Source organism: Beta vulgaris, chromosome 5 (genome assembly GCF_026745355.1).
Source record: "Beta vulgaris subsp. vulgaris cultivar EL10 chromosome 5, EL10.2, whole genome shotgun sequence".
Classification (NCBI taxonomy): Eukaryota; Viridiplantae; Streptophyta; class Magnoliopsida; order Caryophyllales; family Amaranthaceae; genus Beta; species Beta vulgaris.
Window position 1 is genome coordinate 50,260,976 of NC_079206.1, and position 12,925 is coordinate 50,273,900.

The window sequence follows — 12,925 nt, forward strand, 5'->3', positions numbered from 1 at the left end:
ATCAACCCCTTTAAAAAAAAATCCAAAGGCTTTACAGCCAAGAAAAAGGCAGATCGTCCGTTTGTCCAGAAGGTTGAGAAGCCTCCTAAGATGGTCGATTCAACGGCTATTGTCCCCTTCATCGGGGATGACGATAGTGCCCCAACGTCTACTGCTATAGTTGTCACGCAGCCGGACGCGACTGAGCTTATGGGAGATAATCCCGTCGTGGTCGATGAGATGAACGAACAGCCGAACGCAACTGATAAAGAAGGCTCAGCCTACAGTGGCATGTTGCTCGGGTGGTGTCCCAAATGCCCCCGTATTACAGATCTGCATCATTGTCCTCGGGTGAGCATACTACTCCAACGTAGTTAAGACATTGTGAGTTGGCGGGCGTCCAATGATTCCGTCCAACAGACTAGCAGTAGTCATCCCAATTAGAGACACTGACTCATCTCCTTTCAGATAAAGGCAAAGATCATGTTGGTGCTGCCCCTGAAGCTCCTCTGGCGTTTTCGGACGATGAATCCTCGGCCGCCTTTGCTAGAATGACATTGGTCGACCGTGAGAAGCTCAAACAGGAGCTTTTCAAGTGCTTCCCTGATTCCTACATTAAGGGCTGGAGGGATGCATCTTCTAGGCATGTAGGTTACATGTCTCAGCTTGCTGCCGAGGTACATGTTTCTTTGCCGTCTTGCTTTTATACTTGTAGCATTTTTTCCTCATTTTTTATATACTCGTCTACTAACTCAATTGATCATCGTCCTGTCAGCTCTTTGCTCGCAGCACATTAACTGAGGATTGAGCGAAAGTGCTCAGGAAAGAAAATAAAAAGCTTGTCCACCAGGCTAGAACGGTCGGGGACAAGGCTATATATGATATTCAGATGGCGAAAACTCTTCACCGTCAATCCCGGTAGGCCTGGGAGAAGAGGTCGATCGAGCTAGAGGCTCAAAACAAGAACTACCTCCTCCGCATCAAGAGCCTTTTCACTTAAAAGGATGAACTGAAGCTGGCCATAGACACAGTCTCGGCCGAACTGAAGGACGAGAGGGATACCAGTCTGGTGGCCACTCTGAATGACGATGCCAAGGAGGCCCTTAGTGAGGTTATTGACACCTCGAAATCTTGGGCCGTGAAGGCATTTGAGATGCTGGCCGAGCCAGAGGATATTCCTCGCTATGAATGCCGTCTGGACTTCCAGGAGAGCCTTCATAGGGCCATGTTGGCAAGTGAAGAGCCCCTCATATTCCAAGAGTCCTCAAACAAAGATGAAGATGCCGAGGACGGGACTCCAATGGACAATCAAACCATTCCTACAGCTGAATAGTTTACCTAGCCTTAGGCTTATTTGTTGTTGTAACTGGGCCAATGGCCACTTTGTAACTTAGTTCTTCATTCTAGTTTCGTTTGTAACTTTTTTGAACAAATCAATATATATGCTTGATCTTATGTCCAACTTTTGCTTTTATTGCCAAATACCAAAGCAGCTCGTCTTATTTTAACGATGAATCTCAAACTTAACCATAACTCGTCTAGAACTACGAACAACTTATAACCTTGTACAATCTAAGCATAAGAATAATTCGTCCTGATTTACTGGATGACCTCCTTATGGTGTCCTGAATTGTAATAGCCCCCGTTATAGCTTACCTTAAATCAAATTAAAAATTATACTTAATAGCCATTAGCAGAAGCAAATCATAATCAAATGGTATGGAGGCTGTCACCTGCTTGAGTCAACCCATTAATATGGTTGAGTTGACTCTACGAGCTGATTTTAAAAGAAACATACATCACACAAAATATAGTTTACTAATTATAGGCCCAAAATAATATTATAATGTACATTCAAACATTCTTCATAAAGACAGAATTAAAGTTGCACAATATGATCATGTTCAAGCTTGGGTCCGCTATGATTGTTGAGACATGACTCCACTACAGCTTTTCGTCTGCCTACCTTAGCTTGCTATTTCCTGCACAAGAGTCTGCCCCCACCAGGACAGGTTCATGAACAAAAATCAGCTTACGCTGGTACACAAATCAACTCAAAACTAATCATGGTGGCTGAAAATAAGGAGTAATCACACTCCAAGGTTTCTTATGCAAATCAATATTTTTGGAAAACCACACCATCATAAGATTTCACACTTCAAATATTCACAAGTTCATTGTAAACTTCTCAATACAACACAAGGTTAAAACGGTTTTTATAGTAATGCGCAGGGAGAAGAGATCACACATTGAGGTGCATCAAGATGCAAACCTCCACACAATTCGGAATTAAACTCCTACTATTTACTCACTTGCAAGCTTTTATAGGACATATCCTCGCACTTTATACACACATTCCTCTTCTATACGCAAAAAAATTCAAAATCGTCCTTCACAATTTCTAAAACAATTCACAAATGTTCCGTTATTGAAAGAAAACTCTTTATTACCTCGATAGGAATGATTGAAGGAGCTTATGACAGTAGTTAAATGACAATGTGAGGTGTAACATGACTTATCAAATCAAAATTTTACCATATAACTCAACCAGTAAAGAACTTGAGTTATCGTAAGTAAAAAGGATATTTTTAGATTCCTTAAACAAGGATTTAGTTAGCTTAAATCATAATTTGAATATTAACCTTGATAATATGAGTTCTTAAACCTTTTAACTACTGGAAATTCTAACAAATATAAAGAAATCCATTCATCGAAATTTTCAAACAAAACTAGCACATATTTGTCTCTAAAAACGAGATTCTAAATGTAATTCTTCTTTCTTTGGCGTGTCATTGAGTAAGAAAGTACTTAAAACAAGTTTCAATACTCAAATACAGTAGCTTAATGATATGAATCTTTGAAATAATCTCCCCAAAACTTTCACTTATCATTTACTAAATATAATCTTATAAGAAACATGAAAAACAATGTAGTTTAGTCACCCTTTTAATGTAAAAATCAACTACCAAACAAGAATGTCTTTTTAACCATGAATACCTATACATGCAACCTCTTAATCATTACTTAACTACTGCTCCATCAACCAAACATCATTTCAAAATATTTCCAATACCAAACACAAACAAAAATTCCATGAACAAAATCAGTGATCATGTAACTAGTTCTAGTGTAGAAAAAGAACATAAATTTCACTTGATTTATGGACATGCAATGAATATTTCTATTTGATACTAATATAAAATAGCTGATGATAACCTAAAACCAAGAAAATCATCCTTAAAATCGTTCTTAATAATTTTCCCAAAGTTTACATATAACTAGTGTTCTAAAAGAGGTTGATTTTTGTGTACCTTCACTTCCAACAGTAATAGCTTGACTTCTCCTTCTTCCCAAGGGATGATTCTTACTTCTTCTTGTTCCTAAAATACAAAGGAATATTCACACAAAATTTCATAAGAAAATACCTAAAGAAAGTACCTTAATTCACCCAAAATATTCAATACACTTATTGTTTCCTTGATTGAAGAAAATGGCCTTGCTTCTTGAACTTTTCGATCCTTAAACCTTGAATCTTTACCTCCCCAGTCTGCACCTTTATACAGGGAATATGGATTAGGCTTTGCATGTAAGATTTTAGAGAGAAAAATTGAAGAAAAATGAAGAGGAATCCAAGTTCTGCAAGTACCGCAGGCCTGGCGAGAGAGATAGAGAGAAGAGTTCTGTTCTGGGCAGCAGGATTTCTTTGGAGTTTTGTGATGAAATTTTTGTGATGTGTTTGGGTACATGTGAACTATGTTTGGTGCTTCTTATTTCTCGCGATTTACTCTCCAGTAAGTCAAATGGGGTCATTGTTCCTACTTGATCCTTTACAAAAAAATTCTACTCTTCTTTTGTACTAACCTAATCCTAAATTTTTATATTATATTACATGCTAGTGGTCTAATTCTTTACAATATTATTATTCCACTCCAATTATCCTTAACATAGATTTTATTAATTTACCTAAGCCCATTTATTAAAAAGGAGCTCTAAAGTCCATTCTATTAAGCATACCCGTTAATTTACTTAATAGTTGAAACATAATTCCTATCTTCCAATAATTCTCAATTCTCATAATTCAACTTCTTAATATAATATGTCGATCCTAAAAGTTCTCATTTAACTAGTGATTTTATTATTATTATATAATTTCTTCTAACCAATAATTACACGCAAGCACAATTTATTTACACATACCACTTATCATACGTATTATCTACGTACGATCACATTTAAATTTCATGACTTAGGTTACTTAATCACATACTAAATCCTCATTATTTACCGGCTGTTACATGAATGGTGGAAGAATTTCAACTTCACTCAAATATTACGAATTGACAAAGCGAAGTACAAAAGTGGGACTGCATGAGAGACGAAGAGTCGAACTAGTTATAATAATTTTTACGAACTTTTGGGTGCCAATTAACAAAATCACTCGAGTGGGCAATTTTCGACATTATCAATTAAAATAACTGATTTGATGAAACAAGCATAAACACTACATATACACATACAACGATAAAGAAAAGGAAATCAAAATTCTAAAATTCAAGATAAATGTAACTCTTTCAATCAAGATAAAAAAAAGGACATTTGAATTAAGTGCTCAAATAACACACAACACGACTATAATAAGTCATTACTACTTACTCCAACTAAGGGTGCGTTCTTTTCATCTTAAATAAATTAAGTTTCAGGTTCAATTAGTTCAGTTTAGTTCAATCAGGTTCAATCAGGTCAATAAGTTCCAATCGGGTCCAATAAGTTCCAATCAAGTCCAATAAGTTCCAATCAGGTGCAATAAGTTCCAATCAGGTCCAATAAAGTCCAAATAGTCAATGATCAATAAATTTAAATTAAAATAATTAAAGTATCATTATTATATAGCTAGTATCATATTTGTAATAGGAAAAAATGACATGAATAATCACAACTTTCACTAGTTTTCTCTAAATAATCTCGACTTTGAATTATTTTAGAATGATCTAACTTTAAGGGGGGCCTTCTCAAAATAATCTGAAGTATTAATTTTCAACATATTATAGACCAAAATTGGATTAGTGCAGACAAGGAAAAAGATAGTTTGGTTTACTTTGAGAAGGTCATCTCAAAAGTTGGAATAATTCAAAGTTGGGATTATCTTGAAAAGACGGGTGAAAATCGAGATCATTCATGTGAATTTTTCCTTTGTAATATTGTATATCATTTTATTATTTTATTATTCAATAAATTTATAAATTACTGTTTTTTCAAAGGATTAATTTTAATAATTATTATGTCATAATAAATTTTGAGGGATAATATTTATGTTAGGGATAACATTTATGTTATTACAAATCAATTGTTTTGTCAAATAAGGTCTAATTAGGTCCAATCAAGGCTAAGAAGTTCTAATCAGGTCAATAAGTTTCAATTAGGTCCAATAAGCTCCAATCAGGTTCAATAAGTTGAGGTCTCATCGGTTCCAATAAGTTTATTGCATTTCAATTTAGTTCAGATAAGTTCAGTTCAATTTAGTTCATTGCAGTCTTATTCAGCTGAAGAAAACACACCCTAAACCATAGTGATAAAAACAAGGGGTATTACATATAATTCTCACGGTCCCGTTCACCGATATCACAAGCCTAAGAGGCCAAGGTGCTCGTGGGGTAAGGGGCATTGCTCTCTCTCTCTCTCTTGATCAAGTCTTCCTCTCTCCTCTACATGCGTTTGTTGCTGCCCTAATCCTTTGTCCTCTCTCTTGCACACTAGTTTCGAGTTGCAGAATGGCAGTTTTGGTGGCTAGGAGTTTCGGTGGAGGGATAAGACAGTGGTGCTGGTATGGGGTTACAGTGGCTCAGGTGGTGGTTTGGGGTTAACCTAGGTTAGGTAAACCAATAACATTCACGATTGAATTAACGATTTAACTATCACTAATGTCGCAGTTGTATAATATTATTAGGTTTAGGTTATTTATGAAACTAAAAAAACGATTTACCATTGTAAATGTTCCATAATACAGGGTTACTAGAAGGAATTTCCATTAATTTATGGACTTCTAATCAGCCTCATTGCATGATCATTAAAGAACATCTCTCTTCCCGCATTTTAGATTTGCATGTCTGGTGTATCACCCTGTAGATTTAGTAAATTCTAGTAACAAGCTCAATGTAATCGGATTCACAAACTTTAATTGGTTTATAGCAAAACACAAGTTCCCGGCAATATGTCCTAGAGTATTTACCAACATGCCTTTTAAGTCTTAAGAAATAGAAATATTATCTTGTCTTTAAATGATCCCCCCCCCCCCAAAAGACCAACTAAGTATTGTAGTGTAGTTGGTTAGTGCTTTAGCATATCAAATGAGAGGTTAGGGGTTCGAGTCTTGAAACACACATGTTTATTGTTTAATATCATTTGATTTTGTAGAGGAGGGAAGAGTATATGTGGCCGCATGACATTTGTTTGTTTTGGGTTTATATATATATATATATTACAACTATCTAGATTTAACTGAAAAGATGTGACCATACATCTCTTAATTATTATGAGGATTCAGTCTTTATTGCTCAACATCTTATTGGCCAATTTACCGTGATAAATTGATCAAGGACATATGAATCACTAACATGTCGGAATTATTTAATGTCATGAAAGGAATCTAAGGTGTGCATCAGTGTCGTTCCTGACCTTTTAAAGGCCCAGGGCTAAAAATAAGATCAGAGTCCCCTTATATAATGAATGAACTTATCTTTTTTCTAAGAATATTAGTAAAAATTTGGTACATAAATATTCTAAAACTTGTAATAGTAGCATATTAGTTGATTTCAAGTAATTAACTTGTCAAAAAAAAAAGTAATTAAATAATCCCATTACTTATGTGTTTATTTTATTTTGTATATTTATACAAAATAAAGTGAAAATCACATACATTAATACTCTAGTTTACTCTTCGTAAGAGACAAATGTTCATCCACTGACTTATACTTGGGGAAATAAAAACTTCAACCTTTACTTCATTCCTCCATGAGACAAAAATATGGCTACTCATCACTCATGTCTCATCTCATTATAATCCAACAATCCAATAATTTTATATTTCCATTAAACAAAAGATTATAGAGTGTACTAGAATGTAGAAGTGAGGATAATACCTCCTATAATATACCAATATAAGTCAGCGTTGAGCAAAACCAAGAGATAGAAAATGCATACCGTTGCCAATCGCCCCACCAATTGATCATAAGCTCGCCGCGGCATCCCATCAAACAGGGGCTTATTTAGTTTTCAAATTTCATACTTCAGATCTACAAACAAATTTTAAATAGAAAAAACTCTGAACCTTAATACTCAATCCCAAGTTGTAGCCTTGCAGGTGAGAAACTATGAAAATTGGGTTTCACATATATTTTTATATTTCCATGTGTGATCACTAGTGGAAAAAAGAAGTAGGGTTGCGCTGAAAATGGCATGTAGGGCTGCTCTTTTTGAGGGCAGCCCTTTCCATAGCAGCCCTTCACTTTTCAAGTAGGGCTGCGCTAGTCCAGCGCAGCCCTTCAAGTAAGAAGGGCTGCGCTAGTTGACAAAAAGCGCAACCCTTCAAGAAAAAAGGGCTGCACTAGTTCTAAAAAGCGCAGCCCTTTTGTGAAAGAAGGGTTGCGCCTTTTAGAACTTGCGCAGCCCTTCTTTCATAAAAGGGCAGCCCCTTCTATGAAAGAAGGGCTGCGCTTTTTGAACTAGCGCAGGGATACAAATAAGTGAGCTTGTTTACGCTTTTCTACGGAAGGTGTGATCAATTTTGAACCAATTGTACCCTTGCCCTCAAGTCTGCCCTCGTGTCGGGATGTCGGAAGTCCAACAGGATCAACACTAGCAAAATACTCAGCCACAAAATTACTGATCTCTTCACCCACAATCCCTTGAATTATACTACCTTCTGGTTGTGCAGGATTCCGAACTTTATCCTTCAAAGTTCCCATATATCTCTCAAAAGGATAGCACCACCTCAAAAACACTGGACCACACAGCTTAATTTCTCGAACTAGATGGACAATGAGATGGACCATAATGTCAAAGAATGCGGGGGGAAATACATCTCAAATTTGCATAGAGTTTCAACTACTCTGGCTGCAAGGAATCGAGGGTCGACGGGTCTAGGACTTTGCTGCAGATTGAATGAAAAAATGAACACAATTCTGTAATGGTGTGCCTCACATGCTTTGGAAGTATCCCACGAATTGCAATCGGTAAGAATACTTGCATCATGACATGACAATCGTGCGATTTCATACTCGATAACTTCAACTCACCATTTAAGGTAACAAAGCGCTTCATATTCGATGAGTAGCCAGTAGGGACCTTAATGCCATACAATGACTCGCAAAAAATCCGTTTCTCTGCACGCGACATCGTGTAGCAAGCTGGTGGCAAATAATTCTTCTCCGAATCCTCCACCTTTTTACTTTTCTGTGTTTCATCATCAACCCTTTCCTCCCCTCTTTTCTTCTTCCTTCCGTCCCTTTTCTGAGCCCACAACTCTGGTCGAATCCCCTCTTTTTCCAAGTAAAGTCGTGACGCCTTAACATCTTTTGTCTTGCCCGGAATATTCATAAGTGTCGCGATAATAGCTTCACAAACATTCTTCTCTATGTGCATGACATCCAAACAATGTCTGACCTTTAGATCTTTCCAATATGGGAGTTTCCAAAAAATGGACTGTTTTTTCCATAATCCTGTAGGTCTATCAACCTCACTAGCAGGTTTACCAAAGACTGTTTCAATGCCCTTCACCTGATTATAAACTTCAGTACCAGTTAATGGTCTATGAGCAACTTCTTCTTCAACCGTCCCATCGAATGCCTTCTTCTTAAACCGATAGGGATGGTCGCGGCTGAGGAGCCTTCGTGTGCGCATATACACATGTTTGCAGCCCTTAAGGTGTGTAGATTTCATGTCATCTAAACAAATCGGGCAAGGTTGTTTTCCTTTAGTCTTATACCCAGATAAGTTCCCATAAGCTGGATAATCGTTCATAGTACAAAAAGCATGGCACGCAGAGTGAACATCTCATTAGCATACGCATCAAATACTAACACTCCTTCGTTCCACATCTTCTGTAAATCTTCAACAAGCGGCTGAAGGTATACATCTATGTCATTTCCAGGTTGTTTGGGCCCCGATATAAGAAGCGACAACATCATGTACTTGCGTTTCATGCACAACCAAGGAGGCAAGTTGTAAACCACTAAAACTACTGGCCATGTACTATGCTGCGAGCTGAGATTGCCAAAAGGGTTCATGCCATCCGTACATAATCCAAGCCTCAGATTCCTATCCTCATTACCAAATGACTTATGCACCCTGTCGATAGTTTTCCACTCAGGCGAATCAGCCGGATGCTTGAGCAGACCGTCTTTCTTCCTACGATCTGCATGCCACCTCAAATTCTTCGCATCTCCTTTAATTGAGAACATGCGCTTAAATCTAGGTATTATGGGTAGATACCACAACACCTTGGCTGGTGGTCCTTCACTACCTCCAGCTCCTTCACGCTTGTACCTCGACAATCCACAACGTGGACACTCATGTAAATGCTCATACTCATTACGATAAAGCACACAATCGTTAGGACAAGCATGTATCCGCTCGTACTCTAAACCCAAAGGACACATCAGCTTCTTCGCATAATAGTACGACTTTGGCAGTTCATTTCCATCAGGGAGCATCTCAGCTAAAACTTCCAACAACGATGTGAAACTAGAGTCCGTCCAACCAGCGTTCGACTTAATGTTGAACAGTGTTACCACCGCGGAAAGTTTGGTGTACTTTGTACAACCTGGATACAACGGCTTTTCAGCAGCCTGAGACATAGACTCAAAAATACGAGGTCGTCTACACGACTGATCTTCAACCTCGTGTATCATCTCGTCTACCCGATCCCTATCATCATCTCCAAATTCATCATCCAAATTCTCATCCCCTAACTCATCATCATCCTTCTTTTTTTTCTTCACATACATCATTCTTTATCCAGAGCTTCCCATATACCTCCCCTGCTCACCATGCCAAATCCATACGTGGTATTGAGGCCTAAACCCACGGCGAAGACATGCTCCCTAACCACATGTATACTACTAACCTTGCTCACATTTCTACAATCCAAACAAGGACAATAAAAGTCGACTGCTCCAGAGGATGTTTGATATTCTAATGCACTTCTACAGAATTCCAAGACCCCATTCACAAACTCAATCGATTCACGACTACCATACATCCAAGTACGATCCATCTCATTCAAGAAGACCACCTCTAATAATTAAACACAACATTCATTATAATGCATCAATCATTATTAAAGTACACACACTCACATATTCAAATCACACACGTATACAACAAGCTAAGATAGTCACATGTTCAATTGTATGCATGCAGTCAAAGGTCCTTATCACTCCAACCTAACCCATCCTTGGACGTCTAATCTCACTAGTGAATATATGCCAACTTTTCAATTCTAAGGAAAATCCGGCAGCATTTCCCTACAGTTCTCCAAGTACACAATGTAGATAATTGCTTATCTACATATGTACCCAGAGAACAATGTAGCGAAACGATAAGCCAAGATTTTCCTCAGAATTGAAAAGAAGACACACATTCACCACCTAAGTGAGATCAAACGTCCAAGAACAGTCCCAAACCGGGGACTATTCAAGACTTACTCCTAATGAGTAAGTCTTGAACGGGTATCTAGGCATATATGATGATGATTCAAACAACTTGTAGATTTCATATATAGCTAAATCACATTGCGTTTTCATACAATCTCATATCAACAAATAATATATATACATTATAAAAAATACATATACATTCAATAAATTATCAACTTTGTCTACATGTTAAAGTAGTTACCTCTTAACACCAACGACGAAAAGAAAGAGTACTTGGAACTTTACTTGCCTTCCTTAGCCTCTTCTTCCTACAATTGACAAAACTCACATTGCACATTAACCATGTAATTCAATTAAGAAAACAAAAGTAACTTAAAAACAAAATTAATTCATACCTAATTAACCACTCAAATGGTGGAGAAGAGAAGAAAAGAGAAGAGAAGAGAAGAGAAGAGAAGAAAAGTGAAGAGAAGATAAAGGGGGTGGTGCGCAAGGTGGGGGGTGCTGCAAACGCTCGTAATGGTGCGCAATGTGGTGGTGCGCACAGTGGGGGGTGCTGCACTTGCTCGCAGTGGTGGTGCGCTCAGTGGGGGGGGTGTTGCACTTGCTCGTAGTGGTGGTGCGCACAATGGGGGGTGCTGCGCAATGTGGTGGTGGTGCTCGAATTAGGGTAGCACTAGTGGTGGTGGTGGTGCAACACTCAAATTAGGGTAGAAGTTGTGGTGGTGCGCAAAGTGGTCGTAATTTTTTCTAAGGGAGGGAAAAAAGAAAGAGGGAAAGTGGGAAGTATAGGGCGCGCGCATAGAGTGTATCGAAAAAAAAATTAGAACCTAGTAGGGCTGCGCTAGTTTCAAAAAAGCGCAGCCCTACCTAGAGAAGGGATGCGCTTTTAAAAAAGCGCAGCCCTTCTCAAGGTGAAGGGCTGCGCTTTCAAGAACACGCAGCCCTTCACCTAGAGAAGGGCTGCGTCTTTTTAAAAAGCGCAGCCCTACTTGCGCAGCCCTTCTGCTTTTTTCCCCTAGTGGATGTGTGTTATAAAAGTGGAAATTTTTCATTACCTTGATATTACAGTAAGGCCTTGAATTGTTTTGCGGTTGATTTTTCCCTATTCACATTGAAGTTTGCTTGGAAATATGGAAACAGAAGTAATTGAGGGGGAAGTCAAAGAGCCTTTGGTTAATTAGAAGGATAAGTTGTGGTTGAAGATGAAATAACGCTTCTATGATTATTAGGGAACTAAATTACAGTTAATATATAGGGTTCTCTCAAATGAATTTTTTTTAATATTGGGCCCCCGCCTGCCCTAGGCCCTGGGCGGACACCCCTCTTGCACAGGCTCAGGGACGGGCCTGGTGTGCATAGTTAAAGCTCATAAACATGTGTGGCAAACACATAAATATACGTCGTTAAAATCTTTGACATAATTGAGTTACACGACCCTAGTCCACTGATGTGTTACAAGTCAATGCATTTTAGAACAATAAGTCCTTTTTCCATGTAACAGATGTAGATATCGTAACAAGGCGAATCTGGATTGAAATTCGACTTTTTATTCATGGATCAAGATGTGACTTGAATTTGCTAAATTTAAAAAAGTCAGATCCAGATTCACTAAATCCTTAAAGATGAGACATCAAGACACATCCGTGTTATAATTGCACTCGATGTTTTGGTATTGTGCATGAAGAGGCATCAACTTTAGGGTTGCATGCCATTCTTCTATTCGCATTGAGGGGGAGCTCGTGGTGAAAAGGCTGGCAGCAACAATAGCAAGAAGGTTACAACAACTAACAAGAGTTGGCTCAAGTGGTAAGCAGCTTGATGTCGCTTAAGGGATGTCTTGAATTTGAGCCTCACCATATGAAGAAACTCTTGTTGGGAGACTCACCCACCAAAGCTAGGTGTGCAACTCGGATCGGATATAGGCGAAGCTTTGCTCCGGTGAACCAGGTGGGCAATCAAAAAAAGAAGGTGACAACAATAACATATACGTAGTACATAACATGTCTTTTTTACTATATCACGATGCGGGAGTAGTGATTACATATAGATTGTGAAGACATAAATGATGACACACTCATGTGAGGTGGTGGTGGTTATTGGAATTACATTATGCTAGTGTTTAATTTGATTGGCCAAGGATTATCTAATGTAAAATAGTGGAACAATGGATTTCACATCTATTTGCTTAAATGCTTCATAAACTCAAGTTTCTAAATTTCGATATGTAACAATTAGCCCTCTACATTTAGTATCCTCTACAATCATTCTCTATTAAAGATGTGTATTTACAT

The 12,925-nt window shown here is 38.0% G+C and overlaps 1 long non-coding RNA gene across 1 annotated transcript; it reads right to left on the reverse strand.

The window, feature by feature from the left end:
* Positions 1-1,778: 1,778 nt before the first annotated feature.
* LOC109134971 (uncharacterized) lies at positions 1,779-7,363 on the reverse strand. The gene is made up of 3 exons (XR_007274013.2): positions 7,177-7,363; positions 3,291-3,532; positions 1,779-1,973 (listed from the first exon to the last, which is right to left on the reverse strand). It is a non-coding gene; the product is annotated as an uncharacterized LOC109134971 (long non-coding RNA).
* Positions 7,364-12,925: the final 5,562 nt, after the last annotated feature.